Source organism: Halichoerus grypus, chromosome 9 (genome assembly GCF_964656455.1).
Source record: "Halichoerus grypus chromosome 9, mHalGry1.hap1.1, whole genome shotgun sequence".
Classification (NCBI taxonomy): domain Eukaryota; kingdom Metazoa; phylum Chordata; class Mammalia; order Carnivora; family Phocidae; genus Halichoerus; species Halichoerus grypus.
In genome coordinates, this window is record NC_135720.1 from 47,065,198 (window position 1) to 47,091,998 (window position 26,801).

General features: G+C 40.0%; 1 protein-coding gene across 4 annotated transcripts in view; it reads left to right on the forward strand.

Annotated features, from left to right (window-relative positions):
* The window catches only part of HS3ST5 (heparan sulfate-glucosamine 3-sulfotransferase 5), a 271,378-nt gene that overhangs the window by 158,987 nt on the left and 85,590 nt on the right, over positions 1 to 26,801 (forward strand). For 3 of the 4 annotated variants that reach the window (XM_078054842.1, XM_036074703.2, XM_036074700.2), the window contains exon 3: positions 878 to 991. The gene's annotated coding sequence lies outside the window, so the exon portion shown is untranslated. Of the gene's footprint in view, positions 1 to 877; positions 992 to 16,642; positions 16,747 to 26,801 lie in introns of those variants that run through there. The other variant, XM_036074706.2, reaches the window with a different exon arrangement.

Here is a 26,801-nt window from a genome sequence, read left to right on the forward strand (position 1 = left end):
AAGAGCAAAACTTAAAAAAAAAAAGTGTGTATGTGTAAAAGATGCATATTGCCATTTTGGACCAGAACAACCTTTATGTCTACTATTAAATATATATTAGTGATAATGATGTATTGGGACTGGGCTCCTGCAATCTATTTAGATGTCATATACACTCTTAATAATAGCCTGGAAAAAACAATGAAATACTACTTTAAAAAAAAAGAGTTTGGCATTGCAAACCTGTTTCATTGCAATCTGTTTCATTTTCTCATCTTTTTCTTTCTTTCTTTTTTAACCTCTCTAATACAGCACTTTAGTTTTAGAGCCAAACATGTACTCTCAGCTAAAGAATTACTCAGGTCTCCTAGTGTTCTATATTCAACTTAGGAAGAAGCAGCAAGTACTTAATATATTCAAGTAGTAGCAAAGGTAAAAATGATTTGTGTGGATAATCATCATACGGCTATAAAAGGTAGTCTGAAATGCACAATGTGGGCATCTTTAAGTAGAGTACATTTAACCTCTCTCACCTAAAAACTTCAACAGCCAGATCAGAAACAATTTTCTGCTGCAGGAACATTATCTGAAAGTGCATGTGGGTAGCCCCCAATTTACAAGTCCATTTCTAATCAAAGGGAATTAACAGTTGCATATTTCAGGGTTAGGCTCAAATGTGAGCTCTGCTCTTCATCAGCAAATTGTTTAATAAAGCCACTCTGGAAGTACCATTTAAAAAGAGAAAGAAAGAAGAAAATGTTCTGATCATCCAAGACATACTTCTTCTGCCCATAACACATTTTTAACTACAGCTGCTAAGGAGCAGCAAAAAAAATAATGATTAAAACAAAATAAAAGACTCACTGGAAAATCACTTTGTCTCCGTCTCCACCCCCAGGTGCTAACAAGCGGGAAACAAGCCGAAAGGACGGGAGGTAGGTTGAGAAGAGGCCATGGAATATCCACCAACCAGATAATCATCGCCTGATCATTGAGAAGTGTCTGAATGTAGGTATGTGTACTGAACGCTGATGTGCTTTCGGTTATCCAACTTTCGGTCCTCCCACCCCATGGGTTATACATCTGCCATCTCATCAGCCTTTGGAAAGCACTGCTCGGCATGACATGGCACCGGTGCGCACAGATACACCGTCTCTCAGAAACCCCCGGTGGCTCTCCCATAGGGGGTCCTCCCTCCTCTCTGGGCTTCTCAAACATTCTAAAAAAATGAGTTTAAAGTGCCTCTTGTTCCTCAGTCTCAGTGTTCCCATATAGAAACCTTCCCCGCTGATGCCAAGCCTTATTTCCCGAACACAGAGAGTCTTTGTCCTTGCTGTCCCGACTATCTGAAACAACTTTCCCAAATCCTCCTTCCTGGTTTTAATTCTGCTTTTCCTCCAAGACCTAAGTCAAGTTCCACCTACATTACAAAATCGTGCCGATTTTCCATCCCAATTATGTCCTTCCTTCCAGACCGCCATAGAACTTGTGGTTATACCCCGCTCTGACATTTGACAACTTGTGTTGCGTATGACTTTGTCTGTCCTTATGCATGTGCCCTGTGTCCTCAGGGTAACTAGCTATTTCTGGAAAGGGGGGATCTGTTGCATTTTTTATACCAGAATCCAGGGTGAGGAGAAGTGGGCATGTAATGAGCTGCTCTGAGAGAGCAAGGCGACAAAGCAAGATGGTTAAGAACACAGATCTGCAGCTAGCCTGCCAGAGGCTGAGTTTGAGTTCCTGTTCAGCCAGCTAGTAACTGACTGTGGCAAGGTTCTTACAAAAACTTTCTGTGCCTCAATTTCCTTATCTCTAAAATGGGAATAATTAATACATCCATCCCCTTGAGTTATGGTAAAGTTTAAATTAGTTAAATAAAAAGTGCTTAGCATAGTCTAATGCTTATTGAATGCTCAAAAATTGTTACCTATTAATTAGTGTATACATGTAATAGTCCATCTCAGTTAAGTTTTTCAATAATGTCATAAGATAGATCGCATTATTCCCATTCTAAAAAGAATAACTCTGTGACCCTGAGAGGTCAGGTCATTGCCCAAAATCACAAGAAGAGGCAGAATGAGAGTAAGTTGTCTGACCTTAAACCCTGGGTTGTTTCACACTGCACATTGCCTCACACACCATTTACTGTTGCTAACGATGAAATGTATAGCTTAAACCAAATTATGCTGAGATTTCACTAGATTTGACCTTGGAAAATCTTTTCAACGTGCAATGTTTTAGTTAGCTGTAAATACTTTTCTTATGGGCTAATCCAAATGCGGTGGAATCATAATTACCTTTTTTTGTTTGTTTGTTTGTTTGTCTGTTTGGTTTGACTCGGAGGCTAAAATTCAGCTCAACAAATATTTCTGTTCCCAGGCACTGAAGGAGAAGGATAGAGAAAATACCAAATGGGTAGTTTTGCCCTAGAGTGTTTTATAATCTAGGTGACTAAAGTCATGGAAACACAAAGCAGAAACACCTCGCACGTTTTTAAACCTTTCTTTCCTAGGTCCCTTTGAGATCGGCTCTTCCATGCTCCCTTCCTCACCCCATGTCATAATATGGTCGGGACATAGTACCACTGCCTACAAAAATAACACTTTGGGGTTTGGCCGAATGTGCCATTCAAGAGTCAACTCTAACATGTATAAGCTTTTAAATCATTGTATTCTATCTGAAATTATTTGGGAGAATTTTCAAAAAGCCCTGTTGAACTTGGCAGACTAGCCCCTCTTGGAGTATCTTTATTTTCTAGGAAATGAAGTCTGGTTCTTGTCACTGCCAAAATTCCTTGGCTGCTGCTACTTCTTTTGTGCATCTGTAGTCCTTATCACTGTGCTGGGGTATAGTAGATGACTGATAAATCCTTGGTTCAATGAACTGTTGTCACCCAAGTGATAACGTTAATATACTCAGCTCTCCTGGCCCACCACTGGATTACAGAGTAACTTCAGAGATCCTCTATAGACCTAAGGGAACTAGCTTTAGGTGAAGACTCCCCAAGAGGGGATTGGAAGGACTAACATTTTTGAACACTTACCTTATTCTAGGTTTTTTACTTTACATATACCATTTCATTTAATCATCAAGGTAACCCTGTGAAGTAGGTATTGTTATCCCCCCATTTACCAACAAGGAAGCTAAAATTCAAGGTTTAACCAATATATTTAAAAATCACACAACTGGTGAGAAGGAATTTCTAACACAAGTCTAATCCAAAGACCAACAAATGATGAAGTAGTAACGGGGACGAAGTGAGCCCAAATTCAGAGTCAGGAGGGAGGTACTCTCTTCGGACACTCATGTCAAGTGACTCAGCCACATCAGATAACCTCTTCATGCCTGTTTCCTCATCTTGTGTCACCTTATGAAGATCAAAATATTTTGTTTGTAAAATGGCTTTGAAATTATCGTTGATACTATAAACATAAGTTCTAGTTAATGGGTCTGGTAAAAATAGACACCGAAACAGTTTAGAAGCCCCCCAAGTCGTTTGATATGCATATCAGGTAATAGGAGGAAGGTAGAGGCAATGAAAGAAAGCAGAGGCCAAAAACAAGCAAATGCCATGCCTATGGAGGGATTTTGGAAGCAGATCTAGAAAAGACTGCTCTAGTACTCATGCCAATCCAATGCTGTGCACTTATCAGTTACTAAGTGGCGCTTACACATATAATATGTCACTCATGTTTTAAAGTGTAGATATAATGGCCAGAATCACTAAACCAAGGACTGAATAGAGGATAAAACAGTGGAAATGAGGGCTCTTGCGTAAGGAGCTGTATACCTTGTGTAAAGAATGGTTGTTTGGCAGGCTACTCATCTGAAGGATTAAGAGTAATGCTGTCCTTAACCACTTGGTTCTCAAGGTGCGTGTGTACATGAAACACCCCAGGGGCCTTCGTGGGAACCAGCGTGCTGCTTCTTGAAGCGATCTGTCCAAAAGTTTTTCAGAGCAACTAATGGTACTTCAAGTTGTGGCTGATGTCTGGTTTTGACCTTGTAAATGTTAAGGGAAGTAATGTATTTGATGAGTTTTAAGCATGTGCTTCAGTTAAGTTACTGTGCTAGTAGAAACAGCTTAGTCTTACGAACTGTAGGGTGCTTTCCATTCTTTCGCGTTTAATTGCATTCCTACTGAGTTTAGATCATAAGTCATTAATCTCAGCATCTGATCTAATCCATGATCTAAGAAAGTTACCCATATTTCTTCTTTTCATTTGTTGACATGGTAAGTTCCAGAAACCACCTACCAGATTTTTTTAAATTGTATTTTAACCTCAGTGACAATAGGCAACCTAACTGATATTTTAAACAATATTCAAGAAGTCAAAGAGAAATTAAGAAACCACTTCTGTTAAGGGTCTTTTGTTAAAGCCTGCCTGGAGAAGGCCTCCACTGCTGAGATGGAGAATCTGTGACCAGTCGCTCAGTTTCATCTAACCAATTTTAACTGCCAAATATTTCTAAAAACATAGGCCTATGACAATAACACACTTAACTTTTTTTTAAGTAGCTGCCTTAATATTTGAAGTTTATCATTATTGTTCACTATTGAACATCTTGTTGGTAGAATGGGTTGCCAGAATAATGATTGGAGTAATCACAGCAAAGAGTGACTAATTTGGGGAACATTTTTAGAGCATAGTCTTAAGTTATAAAGGTATTTTGTACACTATAAGTCATTATACAAATATTATTTATAAGAATGATATTTATAATATCAAATTATGTTTGTCTGCAAAGTAGTGAAATATAATGGAGGAAAATTTTCCTACTTTTACTTAAAAAATATTAATGAACATGGGTTCTTTAATACAGAACAGGATAGTACCTGAGAGAAGACTCATAAGAATTATAATATCTACTGGAACAGAGTGCTTGTTCTGTGCTACACACTCTATTTTCACTTTGAGTCTTCAAAATGTCCCTGCAAGATTTTGTTTTCTTCATACACCCACTTATACAATTGGGACTCAGATCCTTTAATAAATAGATTAGTCAACTAGTAAATGGTAGTGCCCCAAGTTAAACCCAGATGTTTTAGATTCCTATACTCATACTCTTTAACTATTAGGGAAGCCATTTTCCTCCATAAACAATAGGAAGTAAGGAGTCAAAAAGAAAAGCTTTCAAAACAAAAATGATAATCGTAGCTATCATTTATTTAACGTGCCAGGTGTGGGGGTAGGTGCCACAGGGTGCCCTTGAAGTCATTGACCTCATTAACAGCTCAAAAGGGGTTCATTCATCTCAGGTTTTTCAAGTGAATTGGATATTGATATTTTCATTTGCCTTGTGAGAATTTTAGAATTCAAAGGCATTGAGTGACTGATCCAAGATGGCATGCCGGGTAAGCAGCAGAACGGAGTTGCCAACCCAGGTCTTGATGAGTTCCAAAATCCATATTCTTTCTGCAGAATATTATAAGCTAAAATATATTTCTGATTTATAAAATAAAGCCTCTGCACTGCTGCATACTTATCGTTTTTTCTCTGAATTTATTCTTAGAATGATTTTAATTTTGTTTAGAAGTTACTGAGTTTTCTGTTGGTAAGGAACTTTCAGAAAATGAGTACTAATTCAATGAATATGCACTACTTTGTGTTTATCCCAATGGTGCCCAAGTTTACATTAAAGTCATATTCTAACGTTATAAATCTCATGTGCTCAGGTTATATTTCATAATCTAGAATTTCACTAAGAACTTAAAGATGGAAACAGATTTATTAGGTTCGGGAAAACTGCCTCACATACAGAAGTTGCTGGTCTGGAATACCACAAGTTACCAGCACAACTGAGTAGCTTTCATGCTAATCTTGCAAGAAGCATAGAGAGGCATTTTGCATTCATTCATTAAACAAGTGTCTACTGATTGCTAACTATTTTCATACCTTCGTACTAGAGAGATTGGCAGATAATAAGAACACAAACACCCCTACCCTTAAAGAGTTTTACAAATTAATTAGGGAGAAAAGACATGGAAACCATTAAGCAATGAAAACTGAAGTTAAGCCATATTGCAACAGTGAAATAAATCATTTTAATACAAAAAAATAAAAACAATGAGTGTTCCAGTTTCATGGCTGGAGGTGCTGACTATGGGTTGAAGTAGTGAAAAAGGCTTCACAGAAGGAAGGCAACTGGCTAGGCAGAGAGGATGGATGGTACCTGCCAGGCAGGCGCTATGGTGGAAGTGGCCCAGCAGCAGGTGCATTTATTATCCCACAGGTTTGTGCAGGGGAACTGGAAAAGATGAGATTAGAAAAGGAGGTGAGGCCAGACAGTCAAAGGCTTTGATTCTAGCTAAAGACTCTGGCCTTTAGCCTCCAGGTGATGGGGACTCATTGAAAATTTTTGAGCAGAAGAATGACATAATTAAAAGAGCACTTTAAAAAAGATTAATTTGGCAGGAGTAGGCAGGATGGATTGGTAGAAAGAGAACAGGAACAGGGAAACTACCACAATAATTCAGTTCTAAGGTGATGAGGTTCTAGAAAGAAGTGACAGCGGGATAGAGGGAAAGAATAAATGCAAGAAATAGTGCAAAGAAAGACAGGAGAGAAGGTGATGATGGGATGTGGGAGAGAAAGACACAAAATATACTAACTTTGCATTCTGTTTGGGAACTTTTATAGTTTACAAAGTATATAGAGTTCTTTGACATTGTACATAATATTCATGGTCTGAGATGCCATTGGATGCCAGGACCATCTTGCTTTTATTCACTGTAGCATTTCTTTTAGCAAAATCTGCAGTGAAGTCCTGATTTTCAAGAGAAAATGAATACAATTATAAAAATGCCTGGGAGAATAATTGTAGCTTTATGTTGTACTACTACTTCCGTGACTACCAGCAATAATGACTGCAGTTATAGGATGGAAGCATAATTAGATGAGTAATGAAAACTCGACCCCCAAAATTCCAGTATCTTAGTTCAGCTGTTGTATTTTTTTTACCAATTGACTTTCAAAAGTCACTAATTGATTGTCCAGAGTACATTATTTTCACAAATATATTAATATGATTCTCTAGTAGTTTAGAGTTTATTTGGTGCTTTCCTGCTAGGATTAATTACATTGTCTTCGAAATGTCCATGTATAATAATTGTTTTACTTTACAAATGGAAAAACTGAGCCATAAAGAAAGTGAATTAATGATTTATCCAGAGTGGTGTGAGAGCTCAAGAATCTATCTTACCTGTGGGCCCAGTGGACTAGAGAGAGAAAATAAAACTAGAAAGACATCAACAATCTTTTTAGTTATCTAGGTTTAGTGAAATACCCGGTGCCAGGCAAATGTAGCTTTCTTACCTAGAACACACACACACATGCGCGCGCGCGCGCACACACACACACACACACACACACACACACACTCCATTGCATTACAATGATATAGAGTAGTTACTTCAAAAAGCAAGTGTCATTTTAATATTACTTAGATGCTGTTTTTAATGCCTCAAGTAAAACGTATTGTAGCTTCTAATATTAATTCATTCCCCACTTAGAATTGTTAAAAATATTTATGATCTGGTATAGAGCAAAGCATTTTGTTATCCATTTTCTTCAGCTTTGATATAAAAGCATTCTTCAGCTGTTTTCTAGGGATGAATGTTGTCAAAGTTTGATGGTAATTTATGTTGTCAGTCCATTAAGTTGATTTTATGGCAGCCAACACAACTATTGTCCATTTATGAGAAACCCGAGGACTACTCTGGGTCTCCACAAAGGCCATTTGATACCTGCCCTCTCATATGGCTGACCTTGAGGGGAGTTGACTTTGGTAATTTATGGGGAACACCATCTAGGAATACCTATTTGCAAGATTCACTGTCATTTAGTGCTAAATGATCATTGCTGAGTCCAGAGACAATCTGAGCTCCTGACAGAGCAATCCCATAAAAAATATTGCCTACCCACCCAGGTGTCCTTTCCAATTATCTGGAGTAGAAATTAATACTTTTAAAAGCTGCTAGTTTTTGAAAGGTTATTACAATTTATTCCAACGGTTTCCTTTGCACATTATGATGAATTAGTTTATTACACCATTATTTTCCATGTCAGCTTTTTAGAAGATTGAACCATAATGTTGAAACATTAGTGTGAATGGCAAACATACTACTTTACAGCTGAGTAATATATTTCTTTGAGAAAAATGTGCTCAGTTTTTAATAACAGGTAATTTTATGTTTATGCTCCCTAATGCTGTTGTCAGGTGTTATTTATTTCTGCTTGGTAAGAACTGGAGAACTTTCTTTTAAAATGTTAATGGGGGGTTTGGACAGATTTTAGAGTCATAGTAAGAATATACTACTTAAAATTAGAAAATATAAATTGCAAGTGTTTTTTCCTGAAAGCTAATATGTTCTAAGGTTTTCTTGACACCAGTTTAATATATGATGACTTCCAGGGAGAGTGATACTACTCTCAATTTTTTCCTTAAATACAGTTGGCGGGAAGAGATTTTTTTGTTCATTTTTCTAAGGTCTTAATGACTTCCAAGTTTTTCTTTAATAAAACTTCTTTATCTTAAATGATTTATTGCTTCATAAATCATTTAGTGATGGTCTATCATTTACAGGTGTTTTGTAAATATTAATTAACACTATGATGGAGATTTATTTTTTTCAGTCATTATTCTCTATTATATATTAACTAAAATAGTAAAGAAGTTTAGGTGATTTCCTATTTACCAGGTACTTAAAAAATACTCATTGTACCTGTCTGTGACAAAGATTGATGAGAAATATTCTAAAGAGTGCCCAATGTACTATATTTTTATTCATAGAGCAAATATATTTTAATGCTTATCATATGCCAGGCATTACACAACTGTGCATAGTTGGGGCATAGCCAGGACAACAGTTTAGAAATTCAGTCTTTTTTATTTCTATTACAATTATTTTTATCCCTATAGTTTTTTGTTTTTTTTTAAATACAACTCCACAAAAATTCTGAATCTTGAGTAAACTGAACGTGTAAGCAAATTCTGTAACAACTTGCAAGTTTTATGTTTGCTACCTCCAATCCAACAAATGCTTGCCAAAGGAAATACTGTTTTTTTTTGTTTTCTCATCAAACACATTTGTTTCTTTAGCAAACGTTTTCAATATTGAAGTATTTATTTTTGTTGACATGACTGAAGCAAATGTTAGTTTTAGCAGAATTAAGATTCATAACATTCATAAGTTTTCCCCATTGTGCCTGAGAATTTCTTGATAATGTAGGAGATGGATGACAGGAAGTGTTCTAAGTTTCTCCATTTGGGGGGAAAGGGGTGTGATTTTTGCTGAAGTATAACATACATGCAGAAAAAAGATGCACATATAATAAGTGTACAGCTCAGTGGATTGTCACAAAATGAACATACCTGTGTAATCAGCACTCAAAGCAAGAGACAGAAATCAGCAGCATTTCAACATTTCCCCTTCCAGTTGATCACTCTCCAGCACCCCCACCCCCTAACTGTTCTTCCTACTATTGACATCATACATTAGGTTAGACAGGTTTTTGAAATTTGTATAAATAAAATCATGATAAAATTATGACTTCTTTTGTTCAGCATCATGTTTTTGAGATTCATCCACATCGTTGTATGTAGGTGTACTTCGTTTTCATCGCTACATGGTATATTCCATATTTTTATTTGCCCAGTCTACTATTGATGTTCACTAGATTGATTCCAGCATGGGGTTATTGCAAAAAAAAAAAAAAAAAACTGCTGTGTTAGCATTTCCATCTATATCATTTGGTGAAAAATAATAGCATTTCGATTGGGTATATTTCTTGGAGTATTGGACTGGGCCTCAAGATAGGTATAGGTTCAGCTTTCATAGATACTACCAACCAGTTTTCCTGAGTCCTGGCAATGTTTTTACACTTCCTAGTTATTTTCCTTTGGACCTTAAGCTTAAAAATACTTGGGAAGATTTGGAGTAAATAATTTCTAGGTTTCTATCAGGCCTGAAGTACTGTAATTCAGTACTTGTTACAAAGGAGAACATTGGCATAGATTTTCACAAAAGGCAGATAATGAGAATCTGCTATTTGGTTTTCCATTATATTTCTCAGTTTGCATTTGCATCTGGATTTGACTGTTAATGAACCAAGCATTCACATTTTATGCTAAATAATGAAATTACAGTATCTGGTGCAGAAAAGCTGGAAAGTTTTCTGGTTTACTCAGTCATATTCTTCCATGTATATAGCATATTTCTTGCCAGGCTGATGGTAGTAACTGGCCAAATGCAAAACAGTACCACTCTTCTTCAACATTCCTGGTTATTTTCACTGGAGTAAAGTAGCACAGGGATTGTGAGGCTATATCTCTTGTGGTATTTTACACAAAGCAAGTATTCCATACATTTTGTTGGACACATCCATTTTGTTGGATGGAGTTTTTTTTGTTGTTGTGGGGGAGGATTTGGGGGTTTCATATAATCTTGGCTCTGCCAACTGACTTCGGCCAAATTGTTTATCTCTCTTAGCCTTATTTTCTTCATCTGTAATGTGGAGAAAATAGTGGCTCCTGCCCCATAGGTCTCTCTGAGAACAAAATGACCACGCAGGTGAAGCTCTTTGCACAGTGCCCGCACATGGTACTCAGTAACTGTTGGGTGTTGTTGTTGTTTATTTGTTTGTTTTTCTTTTTTCTTTTTCTTTTTTATTATGTTCCATTTGTTTGTTTTTTAATTTTAAGATGGGTATTCTTTCAACTTCTGTCTAAAGATAGTAAAGATTCTGTTGCTTATACTTTCAGAAAAGTAGACAGACATGCTACTAGCATAAGTCAATTAGAACTTGACAACTGGATTTTATCCTTTCTTCTATTAATGTTTCCACAAGTATTTTTGAGTACCTACACAAGACCCAGTTGCTCCACCACAAACAGGTCAGACCCCACCCCTGGGCACACAAAGCTGACATGACTTGCAAGGTAAAGTGCAGTTGGACAGTTCAAGTGCAGTCAGACAGGACATAAATGGGAAGTTCAGACGGTACCAATTGCACAGCAGGGCACTTCGCTCCAGGAAGGCTTTCTGGAGGAAGTGACCCTCCACTGACAGCTGAGAGATGCACAGCAGCTGACCAGCTAAGGGAGGAATAAGAATTATTGGGACAGGGGCACCTGGGTGGCTCAGTCGTTAAGCGTCTGCCTTCGGCTCGGGTCATGGTCCCAGTGTCCTGGGATCGAGCCCCGCATCGGGCTCCCTGCTCCGCAGGAAGCCTGCTTCTCTCTCTCCCGCTCCCCCTGCTTGTGTTCCCTCTCTCGCTGTGTCTCTCCCTGTCAAATAAATAAATAAAATCTTTAAAAAAAAAAAAAAAAAAAAGAATTATTGGGACAAGAACATACCAGGCAGTGGAAACAGCATTAGAGGACTAGAAGATTTTCAGAAAGACTGAAGCTGAGAAGGCTAAGTAGGAGGAAAAGAAAAGGAAATGTGTCAGGAAGAAAGAGGTTAGTTTAAAAAAGGCAAGGAGGAACCAGTCCATCAAGGCCGTACGAACTGGTCTTTGGACCTTGGACGTTATGCTGAGGGTAAGGAGAAGCTATTGAATGGTTTTAAATTTGAGTGTCAGACCAGACTTTGATTTTGACTTTCAAGATCAGATTTGTATATTAGAAACACCATTGTTGGCGCACAGTGAAGAATGGATTGGATGAGAACAGGACAGGAGGCAGAGGAAGACCAGTTAGGAGGTCAAGAGAGGGAACAGGCTAGAGGGTAGCTGTGGTGTGAGGTCTCCACAGTAGGAACAGGGAGAAGAGAATGGATACAAAGTATCACACTTGGAAATCTAGGATCATCCCCATATTTCTGGCTTGGACAATGGGATGGATAGTCATGGTATTAGGGAAGGAGGTGGGGGTGGAAGATGGATGTGTTCCACTGGGGCCTGTGAAGATTGAAGTGCCTGTGTTATCTAAGTGCCAGAGACCAGTAAGTACTGAATAAATATCTTTGAGTTCAGGAGAGAAGTCTTAAAGGAAGGTGTAACTAACATGGGTAATTCCAACAGCCAGGAACATAAGGCAGGATGCTTCAGCAGGGTTTATAGAGAGAAGAGAATGGCCTAGAACAGAGAGACCTGAGGAAAAGCCATTACATAAGATAGAGATGGAAGAAGAGGAACCTCAAGGGGCACTGAGAAGTAAGAGCCACAGAGGTGGTAGGAAGATGTGAAGACTGTGGGTATCATGATGACCAATAGGATAAAATGTTTCCAGAAGAAGGGAATGAATGGTCAGTAGTGTCAGATACTGCCAAGGGTGTGAAATAAGCTGGGTATTGAGAAGTGTAACCACCAGATTTAGTAACAAGTAGATCTGTGGAAACTTTGCTAGGAAGAGGCTGGCTTTGAGCCAGTTAGGGTGCAAATAATAAATGGAAACGTAACTAAGAGTTGATGGACTTTCAGATGAATATATTACTAAATAGCACGTTACATGGCTATATTAGTAAGACAGTTGAACTAAGACCTGTTAAATATAGATTTTAAGACTTAAATACCAGAACTACAAAATACAACAACTCCAAAATACATGCCACTTTCGATCATGCTTTTTTTTCTTAATGGGTGTCAGTGGTTTGACATTTACCTTTGAATTCTAGAAATGTTCTGTAGAAGAATCTAAATTTTATGCCCTAATAGAATTGTTAGAAATTTGCCTCTTAATGAAACTCAGCTGCAAATTCTAAAGAAACAGGAATGAACAGGGTGAGGAAGAAATTCTCTTTGGATAAGTTCCTTTTGAACACTTTTTGTTAATGTTGGAAAGAATAGGATATGAAAGCACAGCATAGAGGAATTCCAAATGGAAAACCAGCTCCCTTGCATGTACATATATGCAGAGTCCAACTCAGAGAGAGGATGAACTCCTGGAGGAAAAGGCAGTGATTCATTATTGTGAGTTAAGAGGGGACATGTTATAAATCACAAGCAGGAAAAGCACAGTTCTGTTTTCCCTGCTCTGTTCCACTGTTGAAAATTAATTTTCCTCAGGATTTTTTTTTTTTTTTCCTGGTGGCTGTTATTTACAGTATTGTCCACCCAGACCAGCTCATTCATTTACATGGGCAGCTCTTGTTGGGGCACCAGGGTAAAGCATAGCACATTAGTTCAGGGGGTTCTAGGAACTCTAGGTGGATAGAGGGTGTGTCATCCTCACATTTCACACCAAGCCCAGTTTAGTACGTGAGATTCGTGTTTAAAGAGCTTTGGGGGTCGCCTGGGTGGCTCAGATGGTTAAGCGGCTGCCTTCGGCTCAGGTCATGATCCCAGGGGCCTGGGATCGAGTCCCGCATCGGGCTCTCTGCTCAGCGGGGATCCTGTTTCCCCCTCTGCCTGCCACTCTCCCTGCTTGTGCTCTCTCTCTAATAAATAAATAAAATCTTTAAAAAAAAAAATTAAAAAAAGAGCTTTGGGATATGTGCTATGGTGAGCGCTGTGACTTGTGTAAGACTGATGAGTCACAGACCTGTACCCCTGAAACAAATAATACATTATATGTTAACAAAAAATAAATAAATAAAATTGGGAATCAAAAAATAAATAAATAAAATTGGGGGAAAAAATAAAGAGCTTTGGAAAGATTAATGTTTGGGGAATTTTCCTTTTAAAAATACCTAAGGTCACTTTGGTGTGTGATATAATCGGCCCTTTCACGGACATGGCACCTTCTCCCAGTGGCTCTGTCACTTAGAGGGCAGACCTCAGGAGCCGGCCGTTGTGTGGAGCCATTGGCCTGGGGCGTGGCAGGGCCGGGAAGGGCGCCCTTCACCCGTCTCCCACCTCCCCGGTCTGAGCACATGGAGCAGGCAGGCACTGGACGGAGGGCCCCAGTATACTCTGGCCTCATTTATTCGCCAGAGACCCAACCCTGTGAGGGAACACTAGAATGATGTCCATTTTACCGTGAGGGAAGTCAGAGCCTGAGAAATTAAGTAATTTGCCCGAGTATACAACAAATAATAAGAGCTGGATTCAAACCCAGATTCTTCCACATTCTGGCCTAATGGAACTAAAGAGTAGTATTTTTGTTTGGTGTCGTTTGGTTTGGTTTGGTTGGTTGTTTTCTTTTTTTTTTTCTCTTGGTTTGTTTTTTGTTTTCCAAGTTGCTGAATAGAGTCCACTGGGTTGAGTAACGGAAGATGCATGATTTTGTCTTCTAATTCCACCACAGCTTCACTTTGCTATCCTATCCTTTTTTTCTTTATTCTTTATATGTATTTATATCCTATTTCTATCATTGTGGGCCACTTATCATTGAAAAGAGGATGACAAAGGAGATACTTTATTAAATCACATGATAAAGCATTATTAAAATTTAGTATCATAATAAAATAAAGCATAATAAATCAAGTCAAATATATTAGGGTTAAGCACGAGAGGTATTATTCCATGAAATAATTAGCATAAATTCATTCAACAAATACTTCTTGAGCGCCTACTACTCTCTAGGGGCTCCCCTGCGTGCTGGATCAACAGCAGTGAACAAAACAGATGGCCTGCCCTCCTGGAGCTGTCATTCTAGGTGGGGCTGGCGGGGTTAGGGAGGCAGACAGTTATTACATATGTAAAAGGGTAGCAGGGTGTGAGAAAGCAAAGTTAAGTGGGTAGGGGGTGCCAAGGGTGGGAGGAAAAGGGTGGGTTCTTATGCATGCAGTCAGGGGAGACTTTTCAGGTGAGATTTTGTTTGACAGAGGCCACAGGGAGCAAACCCTGGCCACCTGTGGGTGAAGTGCGTCTTAGGAAGAGGAAGCCTGACCAACAAATGCCTGAGATAAGAACTCACTAAGTGTTTATGTGTCCCTCCCCCTGTTTTCCCCCAAGGAAGGAGACCAGTGTAGCCAGAAGAGAGTAGGACAGGGGAAGGGAGAATGGCAAGCTCCTAAGTCAGATAGGCAGGGTAATGGGACAGGGTGGTCTATTTTGTAGGGTCCTGTAAGCCACTTCAATCAGATTCAAATACAGTAAGCAAGTCACATTTGCAAGTAATATTGCTTTAATGCATCCAATCCAAATTTTACCAGTTTGTCCCTCTTTTGTGTTTCTTTTTAGTTATAAATAGTTATAAATAGTTCCAATTGGATTATCTGTCCTGAATCCAAAAAGAACAGATCAGAAATTAAGCAAGCTCTCCCTCCCTTCTCCTCCCTCAGTGCAGGAAGCAATAACTGGTCATAGAGTTCTCTGTTCACTGCAAAAGGTCAGAGCCAGCCAAGAGATGAACCATTCCAGATATAGCCCTTAATATGCGGATCTTTCCATCCCTGCCCTTCACCTCACCCTGCCTCATTAATAGACTAAGGTCCAAGACCCAGGCCTCCAGCAGCTGGGTTTGCCTTTGCTTCGGCCCAGTTGCCTGAGCCAGAAATTAAAATGCCCTGACAACCATCCTGACCTTGTGTGCACTCCCTTCCCTTTGGTCCCCTGGGTAATTCCTTACTGCTCACTGTTGCCCACTTGAAGGGATCTGAACAGCAAAGAGCTGAAGGCAAAATAATCTTGACCTTCCCAGGTCTTAGCTTCCTCATTTGCAAAATGGGTCTGATCTTACCCCGTCTGCAGGATTGTTGGGAGTCTGCCATAGCAGCTATTAACAAAGTGATGATGGCTGATTCTAGTTGAGTCCTTGATCTGATAGAAGAAAAAGAGAGAAGAAAAGTGGGCAGAAACTTGAAATAGAAGAAACAGAGGTGAAAATTACTTAAGTTGTGTACTAGTCTTGTAGTTTTAGTGTATTGCTGCTTCTACTGTATCTGGCTGAGCACAGAAGAGTTAACTAGTGAGTGAGATAAGACAGAATAAACAGTCCAGGACAAAAGCTTGATGTCTCCATCAATGTGATGTGATGGAGTCTGCCCAATTGAGAACATGAATATGAAGATGAACATCAGATAATTCCTGCCATCAAGAGAGGACAGAGTTTTCAACTGTGGGGTGGGAAGGGTGATTATATCAATGAAAATATAGAGACAGACATCATTTGGAAAATTAGGAAGTGCAACAGAATTCCAATAGAATATATAAGTATTCCAACCTCTCGTCACTTAATGGAAGATTGTTGAACATTATTCAGTAGAGCTAACTGGGCAGACTCAGAGGCCAGGGCCTGGAATTCCCCCACCACCAGAGACCATACTCAAGAAGGTACATATCAGCTGTAAGTACTCTGAGAAAGTCTAGAGTAGGAGCCAAAGCCTGATACCTAAGTGACAGCAGTCCCCATGTTACCACTAACATAAACATTGGGCAATAAGGTATGTTTTGATGGACAGGTTAAATAGAGCAACTGGAAATATTCAAGCAAATTCACAGGACCTCAACCATTGGCTAGGGGTCAGAGACAAGACTTCTACTCCTTGTAAAGTGGAACAAGAGGGGTTAGGGGAGACTAGAACTAACATGGGGCAACTAAGGAGTGTCAAAATTATAAGGCAGTCTCCCAGGCAGAATCAGTAAAACTGTGATCCAATAAATCAAGACAAGGCAGAAGCTTTGAAATCACAATCAAAAGCCCAGGCCAAAGTGCTTAGCAACAAAGGGGCACATGATACTGAGCTCCTACATACCTCCTGGCTGAGATGGGGACTCACCCGCATTTGCGAGTTGGGCCACGTGAAGAAGTGGGTAGAGGCAGAGAAGAGAGCTAGTGCTAGCCCCTCCCACCTGACAGAGTCTCCGAAAAATCCATTTCAGCCTCCGGATCTCCTTGAGCTGCAAGATGAAATTCTGAGAAGATAAGGAAAGTAAATCTGTAAGTTGCATGCCTGTGAGTTTCAAGCCCTTCCTTCTTTCTAAAAATCAGTTCTTCCTTAGCTCATGAGGTGACAGAATTATTTTTCATTTTCTAAAATTTCAACTCTAACTGGATTTCAATGAAAAATGATTCCCTTAAAAACTTAAAATTCTGGAGTTGAAAGTAAACATTAAGACTGTAGGTGTTTTAATCACAGTTCCTGGAGTCTTAGAGTGATGTTTGCCGGGTAGATGTGTATGCTGAGAGACACGCAATTGGGTGCGTGCAAAAACTGATTATTTTTCTTTAAAAATACAACCTTTTGTGCTAACATTGACAATTGAGACCAAAGTTTTCTTTTGGGTAAATTAAGGAACATAAATTTGAACTTGCCAGCTTACAGTTTACCCAGCCACAGAAAATAGGATCTAAAAGTGGAGCGGAATGTGTTGAATTGGAAAAGAATGACCTTATAAATACTGGCACAAGAACTTATGTTTTTCTATTTTAATTTACAGTTTGCAAAATGTTGATATAATTTTCTACATTTTACATAATTTGATTATAAGTGTCTTCTTGCAAAGGGTCTTTAAGTATATTGGAATTTATTGGGCAAATGCTTGTTCAGGAGCAAATGGTTATTCATCTACTTACTGGCTTCCAGAGAGAGGTTGTGCTGGTTCATTTAGGTGACTGGAATCCTGTCCACCAGAAAGCTAATCAACAAGATGGCCAGTTACATTCATGAGTATTTCTTTTAGAGGCATTTCGTTTCAATCCCACAGATGGTAGCTGCAGCCCATTAGTTTGTGAGCCAAGCTTTTCCGGGTCCTATTGTACTTAGCAAAATTGCTATTGCAGCAACACGATTATTCCAAATTCAGTGAGACTCAGCAGGGCTAAAACAAAGCTATGTCATAACAATTTAATCCCAGCTCACCTTCCCCTTTACTGGATAAACAACCAAACACCTGCTGAATTCTTTTCCACATAATGAGAACATCTGAGCAACAAAGATCAAAGAACACTGACATCTGATCTTAAAACCAATACAGTGGAACCCCTTTTTGGAAAATATTTTTATTACATGGTTTCAGATAGCTATTCTGTGGGTCAAATTATAGTACCCAAAATAAACAATACCAAAAAATCCTGACTGGACATGGTCAATTTGTAAGGCCTATACCTCACCAAAAACATTTTTAGGTGTTTCATGCTATCTAAATCAGCCTTCATTTGAATGACTTGAAAAATGGTCATTTAAAATTTATAGGGGCAAGAGAATATGTGTTTTCTGCTTTAAAAAAGCAGTAAAAAAAATGCAAGACGAAAAGCTATTAAGGATGTTTATCTTTCCAGTTACACTAGAATCTCCACTTTCAAAAATAAGCAAAATACTTTGAGCTTTGCAAATATATCACACACAAGCTTTCCAATATAATTCACCTAAGACACATCAAGTGTCCCTTCTGGGTTTTTTTCTCCATACTTATAATGAATAAATAAATATGGCCACAAATAACAATGCTTTCTTCCAGGGTTTTTTTTTTTTTTCTTTTAAAGATTTATTTATTGATTTGAGAGAGAGAGAGCATGAGCAAGGGGAGAGACAAAAGGAGAGGGGAAGCGGAGAGCCCTAAGCTGGGCTCCATCTCACAACCTTGGGATGATGACCTGATCCAAAACCAAGAACCATACGCTTAACTAACTGGCTGAGCCACCCAGGCACCCCTCTTCCAGGGTTTTAATGTAATTACTGAATACATCTCTCACACTCAGGTGCTGCCTTCTTCTGTGGGTCTTTTTTTATTGCACTGCACACTATAGAATGGAAGCCCCCTTACCTTCTCCTAGTGAACCCAAATGGCTGTAACCCTCCATATTCTTTATAAAACCTTTCCTGAATGAACATGAAATGGACTTTCTACTCCAGTCCTCCATATAGGTCCAATTACAGCTTTCCCCAGGTTCTCTACTCTGTAAAGGGTCCTCGTGTAATTTCTTATGTATGAAGTAAATACTTATTTTGAGGTACTCAGTCAGAAGGGCTCCTAGATCTCCATACATTTGCTTATGAGATTGCCTGTCTTAGAAAACTTTAGGAAGGCAAACACAGAGCAACAGTCACGCTGTACCTGGAGCCGAATGGAGCTGAATGATGTTTTTACGTTAATGGTTGTGTGGACTGGGCTATGTGACATCTAGATCTGCGTGAATCCTGTGGTGTGTGTGGACATCCAAAGCAGCTCATTGTATTGGAATTATTGTTAAATTAATTCTATTTAGCTAATAATAATGAGCAAAAGGCTAGTTTTCAACAAGAGTAATTGATGGCAGCCCAGAAAAACATAATTAGCCATTCCCTACTCCCTGAAGAATAAATATTCTAGTCTCCAAAATAACCCTGGGCCCACAGTAGAACATCCTCCTGGCACGAGAAGTCTCCTTTCTCTTTTAGCCGATGTGTTCCTCTGGCCGACAAAGGAGAACTGTATTTACGCCTGTCTCTGTTTGATACTGGAGGGTGCAGAAGTACCAGGATTTTGAAGAAGGCTTTAACTCATTTGGGACTACCTTTGAATAGTTGATAAAAATGGAACTTTTTAACACATAATTTCAGGATGGTGATATACCCCAGATACTAAACTCCTGTCGACCTAAGAATTTATGTCTGGAAAAAATGACTTTGTGGTACCTAGAACTAAAATTCCAAATTCAAATTACTTTAGAAGTGATGCTTATATTTGTTCTTACATAAAATCATTCTGAAATTATGATGTCATGCACAGGGACAAAGGAGGATATATTTGCTGTGACAAAGAGAACCCAAGCAACAGAAGCTTAGATACACTACGAGGTTTATTTCTCACCATCCTAACAATTTGGAGTGACCAGTCCAGGTTGGTAGGGTGACTCTGTTCCCATAGGTCATTCCAAGACCCAAGTTCCTTCATGTTGTTTTCAACCATCTTCATCTTCATAATTGAAGCTGCTAATACTCCTGCCCATGGAGAAGCAGAAATGAAGTGTAAGCAACTTTCTTTTAAGTAAGTGATTTGGAAGTGGCACCTATCGCTTCTATTCACATTCTGTTAGTGAGATACCAGTCATATGGCCACATCTAGTGGCAAGGGAGGCTGGAAAACAGTCTGTGGAGTCCTCACCCAAGTGTCCCTGGGTAGCCAAATCTCGACGTGCTTTCAGAGTCCCACCCCATCTTTGCATCCAGCAAAGTTGTGCACAACTTTTTCCATTAGGACCAGAGATATTTGCCATTTTTTGGTGACCTCTAAACAAACAGTCAAGTTGTCTGGCTCTACCCACAGACCCTCTTTATGTGGTGTTGATGTAGGAATGGGACAACTACAATGACTTCTCCCACTCAGAAAAGAAATAAGGCATCCCTGGTCCACACCAGTGCTGAAATGCTAAGGCAGGAACTTCAGAGATTCCCTACCCTACTAGACGTGTCCCCTTGGGTAGACCCTGGAGGGCCCACTTAATCATCAACCTCCATGGCCTCTGATGTTTCCCTCTGGGTGGTCCTTCCTTGTCCATTATTCTCCTTAGCCACATCTGAGCTGAGATAGAATACCTTCTTTGGGGTCCAGTTTAGGGATCAAATGATCCTAGTCTTTCATCGGCCAGATTTCTGCTTTCTCTAATAATACGATTCTCTCAAAATTCAGTCATGTTAGGCCAGTCTCTGACGTAAGAGAAGGACAAATGGTTACTTTTTTGTTCTGTTTTGTTTTAAAGAGTAGTTGCTCTTTCATAACGCTCACAGTTTACTATCTCAGATATCCTATTTAGCCATCTTAGTAGTTGGTCATCAGGATAAGGCTCTACTATAAAGGAATGCTTCTTGTAGAACTATGGTTTAAAGAGGGGTGCCTAGGTGGCTCAGTTGTTAAGCACCTGCCTTCGGCTCAGGTCATGATCCCAGGGTCCTGGGATTGAGCCCCGCATCGGGCTCCCTGCTCTGCAGGAAGCCTGCTTCTCCCTCTCCCACTCCCCCTGCTTGTGTTCCCTCTCTCACTGTGTCTCTCTCTGTCAAATAAATAAATAAAATCTTTTAAAAAAATAAATAAAAAAAAGAGTTACATGCAGAAGCAGCTGGATTAAATTATTTTTGTCATTTCTAATGGAAATGCTGTGGGCCATCTTATTTCCAAATCAGACATTCCTTCTATTGAAAATGATGAGGCTTTGGTAGCCAATGTCTAATAATTCACTTCAGTGCAACCTTAAGATGTACCTTCCCTTCGGTTGTCCTTTGGTTTAAAGGTGATGAGGCATAATGATAACTCAGTTAAGGTCACTGTCTACAAATTCTTTAAATTCAGCTATGGTGAGTACAACGCTATTGTCAGAATTGGTCAGCCCAGAGCAGAGGGCTGTGACTTAGAGGCACAAATCCTGTGCCTGCTGAAGAAAGCCAGGGCCCTCCCATGGCACACCCAGATGAGCACTCCCTCACACGTGCAACTTCCCAGGCAGCATGAGACTGACCTCTCACTTCTGCATCTGCTGTCATAGTTTGCTTCGGTGTCCTTGACCCTGCCTGTTGCACATTCTTGGCCCCTCCCATTTGACCTCTACTGTTTGGACAGCGGTCATTTCCTATCCCTATAAACCATGCTGGCCGCTCTCTCCAGTCTCCCTCCTAATCAGGCAGGCTCTGGGTCTCCCTGTGAGCATTCTCATCTTTCCTAGTCTCTGACTTGGCAATCTGCCTTTCCAAACCTAGTATTGTTATTTCATTTCAGCCTTGCCTGAAACCAGGGTCCACATAGGCCAGGCCTACAGTGGGGACCACCACACATAACACTGGAGATGAAACTAGAAGCACACTAAGCCATTTTGAGAAAGAATCTTCCATTATAAAGAAACTCTATTCCTGGAAAGATGGTGAAAGGTCGATATGAAGTGTTGTTTTGTGTTGTATTATTTTGTTTTGTTTTGTTTTGTATTGTTTGGTTTTAGTGAGACAGTCTTTGGACTGTGTGTGAGCCAAGACTGGAAGGTGCTCTCAGGAACAACCTAGAAGTACAAAGCCAAACTCTGGGTCTAGAACTTAAAGGAATATGGACAGAATACCAGAACCAGAACATAGTTTGTATGGAAGGCATGAGATCGGATTCAAAGCCAAGATTCTCAGGGTAAACAATGAGGGATGCCAAAAAGTGAAGGGTAAGTCAGGGACAAAGATGAACAGAAAGAGGAGCTGGGGTGGGGAAGAGGTAAGCAGGGAGAGTAATGTCCATAATCGTCAGTTGAGCATGTTTGAAAGGAGCAGATTGTATGGGCACAGGTGAGACTTCACCTGCTAAAGGCTCGCACTCTTCAGTTCAGGTCCTGATTAACAACAGAGTGTGAGCCAGAGAGACTCAGATCCTGCTGGACAACTATTTTATGTCAGGCACGGTGATAGGAGCTATTCAAAGGTTGCTCATTTGATTCTTTTGAATTGTTTGAATTCTTTTGACACCACTTTGAAGTGTCAACTTAGCATTTTCTAGGTGAGGAAACCAAAGCGTGGGTCAGATCCCACAGCTAGTAAGAAGCCAGGCTAAGATTGGTGCCCAGATCTACCCTATGCCAAAGGCTTTGCCTTTTCCATCGAGCAGGGGTTAAAACATGTTTAAAATGGTCCATGGATTTTCTGGGCCTGCCACATTCAGGTTCCATTTCTCCACTTGCGTACTGTAGATGTGTTGAAACAAAGGGGATCTTCTGGTCAGGGAGTTCTCTCGTCATGAAATGGTCATGTTTGGTCAGACCGTAGGAACTCTCAGAGAGTTTAATGTTCAGTCCATGTACCATTCTCATTTTATCAAAGACAATCCCAAGGCTAAAACAGATTTCTTTCTTTGTGATGTAAGAAAGAAGGTCTTTGTCTGACTTCGATTTTATTTGTGAAATTTCAGTCTTTGACCAATGAGTAGTAGAAAATCACATTAATAATGTCATCATCCAGGGGCGCCTGGGTGGCTCAGATGGTTAAGCGTCTGCCTTCTGCTCAGGTCATGATCCCGGGGTCCTGGGATCGAGTCCCGCATCGGGCTCCCTGCTAGGCGGGAAGCCTGCTTCTCCCTCTTCCTCTGCCTCTGACTCTCTCTCTCTCTCTCTCTGACTCTCATGAATAAAAAAAAAAAAAAAAAAAAAAATTAAAAAATAATGTCATCATCTCATTAAATGTATTGGTCTAAGGTCATCCAAAAGCGGTGAGAGGTCTGCAGTTGTACCCTGCCAGTGTTTGGGAGCACTGCATGCTTGTCTTTGTATTATCCAAAACAGAATGAACATCTTGCAGCTTCAAAACACAGGACAGCAGTCTTCCTGACACTCGAGTCATCTATCTTGTCAGGAGCAGTTCTGTGCCAGTCAGCTCAGGCCACGGAGTGCAGGGGAGCGAACACACTGTCCCTGGGAACACCTCAAGTACGTCTGCATTGCCTGCTAAACTCTGGCATTGGAACAGCAATGACACTATACACCAAATCACCTTCTCTTCTGCCTTGGACATGGAAACAGTTCCTAAGAGAAACACAAATCTAGAAGAGGAGCGAGGTGATGACTATACACAGTAATCTCCCACTGAATGCAACATATGTGTTATAACAACAATAACCACTGTTATGCCATCAGACATTTATGGACTGCTTATTACATGCTGGGTATTGTTCTAGGTGCTGTATGGATAGTAACTCATTTAATCTTTACAACAGTCTTAGGAAGTAAGTCCTGTTATTATGCCACTATCAAGGGTGAAGAAACTAAGGCATAGGCCCGGTAAGTAACTTGCCCAAGACCACATACCTAGTTTTGACGTTTTAGCCACTTTTCAGCAGCTACTAAAGTGATGCTCCTTGTTTGAAGGAACTGATGAGGAGACAGGTGTACTGAGGGACAGCTACTTTAGAATTAGTGCAGGGAGAAGAGTGATCTCTGGAAACTAACACACTTAGCCAGCACGGGTTAATTCCCTACGCTCCTCCATTTGGCCACTCTCCCCCCCCCCCCCCCCCCCCGCATCTCTCCTGCTCCAAAAACCTGACAGTTTTTCTCTGTGAATATATTTAGGAGACAAATCTGTGATCATGAGACAGGAAATGATGAATGAGGTGGGAGGATAACTTTTACCTAAAAACAGTTCAAAGGAAATGATGCCATTCTGTGCAGCCCTCATCTGTCCCCCTTCCTTGTCCCCTGTAAACAGATAGACATCTAGGAAAGCCTTGACTTGGGATGATTCTTTGCATGGAGTTCATAAGACAAGATCACTTAAATGCCGTTATCTTAGCACCCCTTCTGAGACATTGAAATAGTTTTATTATACAGAAGAGTTTTCTGTAATGGCATTTACTGCGATGTGATTTCACCTGCAAGGGCAAAAAAATTGTATCAGGCTTATCAGTGATATAATTATTCATCTTGGCAAATGTTTTTCAAAAATGGCCATGGTAAAATTCCCTTTGCCTCCCAAGGTGTGCATTATCATCACCCACCTGCAGTTCCTGCCCCCACCACCCTCCCCCCCCCCCCGCCAGCTCCTCTATCTCCCATGACACATGACCACATTCAGCACTTCCACGTGGAGCAGATTCTACGGAATGAAGGTCGATGGCATTCCTTTCTGATGTTATTCCATTTGACCAGTTCCTTTCATTGGTTGCCAGGCCCAAACTTTAGACCTTACTTGAATGAGAACCTTTTGGGTTTTTTAATTCCTAGTTGCAACCGCACAATGTCTGTAAATGCCATGTTCCTCACAGCCTCTTCTGAGCGTTCCATACAGAGGTGGAAGCTTCGTCACCCTTGAAATAACCAGGCAGTGACGCTCAAATAGAAAAGCTTAAGAAATAAGAATGGTGAAGAAAGGAAGGCAGTGCACGACTTGAAACATTGAAGGGGAGGGCATTACGTTGTGAGGGAGAAAGGAGAGACAACATGGAAACCAAGAAATCGCATGAACACTACAGACAACTGGCTGTAGATGATGACTAAAAACATGGGATAAAAAAAATGAAGCAGGGAAGTATTCATTTTATTCAGGTAATGTAAGGATCTGAGAGCCAATGGAATATTCTGGCAGTCATTAGCGTGACAAGCCTGCAACACATGAATGATCCTCTCAGGTAGAGCCTGGAGGTGGCAAAGGGGCGGGGCTGGGCACCAGGAGCACAGGCAGTCCTTAACCAATGGCGACTGGGCAGGAGCTAATGGGCAGGAAGTTCAAGCTCACCTTCCCACCATCACCTTCCAAATATCCTCTGCTTCCCTGGTACATTCCAACTGAGTTTCATGCATTTGGTATTGTACATAGTGTTAAAATGAAAATTAAAACTGTCATCCTTGGGTGGCTGGTGCACATTTATAATTTATCACTTTCCTTTATAGTTAAAAAGGACAACCAGGGAAATGCAGCTTAGCCCTCACTCACAAACTCTCAACACTGCATAAAGCATGCTTGGGCCTCGTAGGACAGATATACTGCACACATTTAGCATATTTATTTCTCCCCTTATGGAACTTCTTCTTATCCTGGGTATGTTTAGCTTTAAATATATTCAGAGGCTATAAATATTACATGGAATTTTGAGATCTGAAAAATAACTTCTTCATCACTGATTTACTGATATGCTGCAGAACAAGTTTAGTATCTATATTTACATAATAAAAATTTTCAGTTAATACACGGGCTGTTTTTAGCCATCCATAGCAGTGCTATGATTACATTTCAATCCTTGAGTGAAAGGGGAGAAAAAGGAATCAGTTGGGAATGATCCCAGGTTTCTGCCCTTGGTCCTTGGGTAAACGGAGATTCTCTGAGTTTGGGGAGGCAGGAAGAGACATGGGCTTCCAGTGGTAGAGTCGATGGGTACATTTTAATGAGGTAGTAAAGCCTGATGCCCGATTCCCTGTCCTTCTGATATTAGAATCAGGTACATCATGTATTTTCAAAATGCCATTTTGGTTCCCATATGACTAAAAATAATAGCTGCCATTTATTACCTGATCTGTTGCAGGCATTGTTGCTCACTCCATCTTACTTAATCCTTCTAACAACCTGGTGGGCATTTTTCTCAATTATACAAATGAGGAAATTGAAACAGGGATGCTAAGGAACTTGCTAAAAATCATTCAGTTAGTAAATGCAAAGAGCCACCAGGCTCTAAACCCTGCAACTTCACCTCTGCCCTGTACTGCTTCCCGTTTGAGAAATAGCAAACTTGCCATTTTTCACAGGAGAATCACACTTCTTTCTGGTGGCTCAGTCCCAGAGCAGCCCTCTCAGTGCTCCTCTGTCCACAGGGTTCTTCCAGATGCCCTCAGAGCAGAGGTGAATGCGATCCCAGTTCCCTGTGTGAGGTCCACAGCCAAGGATAGGGTGCGCTGCTTTCTAAATCTACCTTTGTCTTACAAAGGAATCTTAGAATATTATAGCAAGCAAGAGTGGGCAGACCTTAAAGATTTTCTAATTCAACTCAAACATCGAATGTGTCTCATATTTCAGCCAGTCACATACCACCTTCATGACTTCAGCCAGATCGACCCACCACTTTTATAATTATTTCATATACCATTTAAATAAACATTTTTTACCTTAAATATATTTTTTATAAAAGGAATTTTGACATCACTGTTACAAATGGAAAACTGGTATCACTTTCCACAAATTGAAGTTAATCATAAAAATACAGACAAAACAAAGTAATGTTATTAAATTCTAGCCTAATATTGCCCAAACTCTGAAAATGATAGCAAGGTCTTTATTCTGGTGCATATTAGAAATTGTTGGAGAGATATTGAAGACATTGTAGCATCACACTGAGACTTTTCTCCTTGAATAAAAAGGAGGATGAGAAAAAGAATTTAGAAGGAAATAACTCTTTTCTCCAGGTAGTTCAGTGTTACTTAACTCTATGTCTGTGCATTACTTATGGTCACTTCTAGCATAACCAGTAGTTTGTATTCATCACTTGGAAAACTCTGGTCTTGTCTATTCCTTACGTTTTCCCAAAAAAGAAACTAAGATCCAGAAAGGTGAAATGATTTTCCACGCTCAC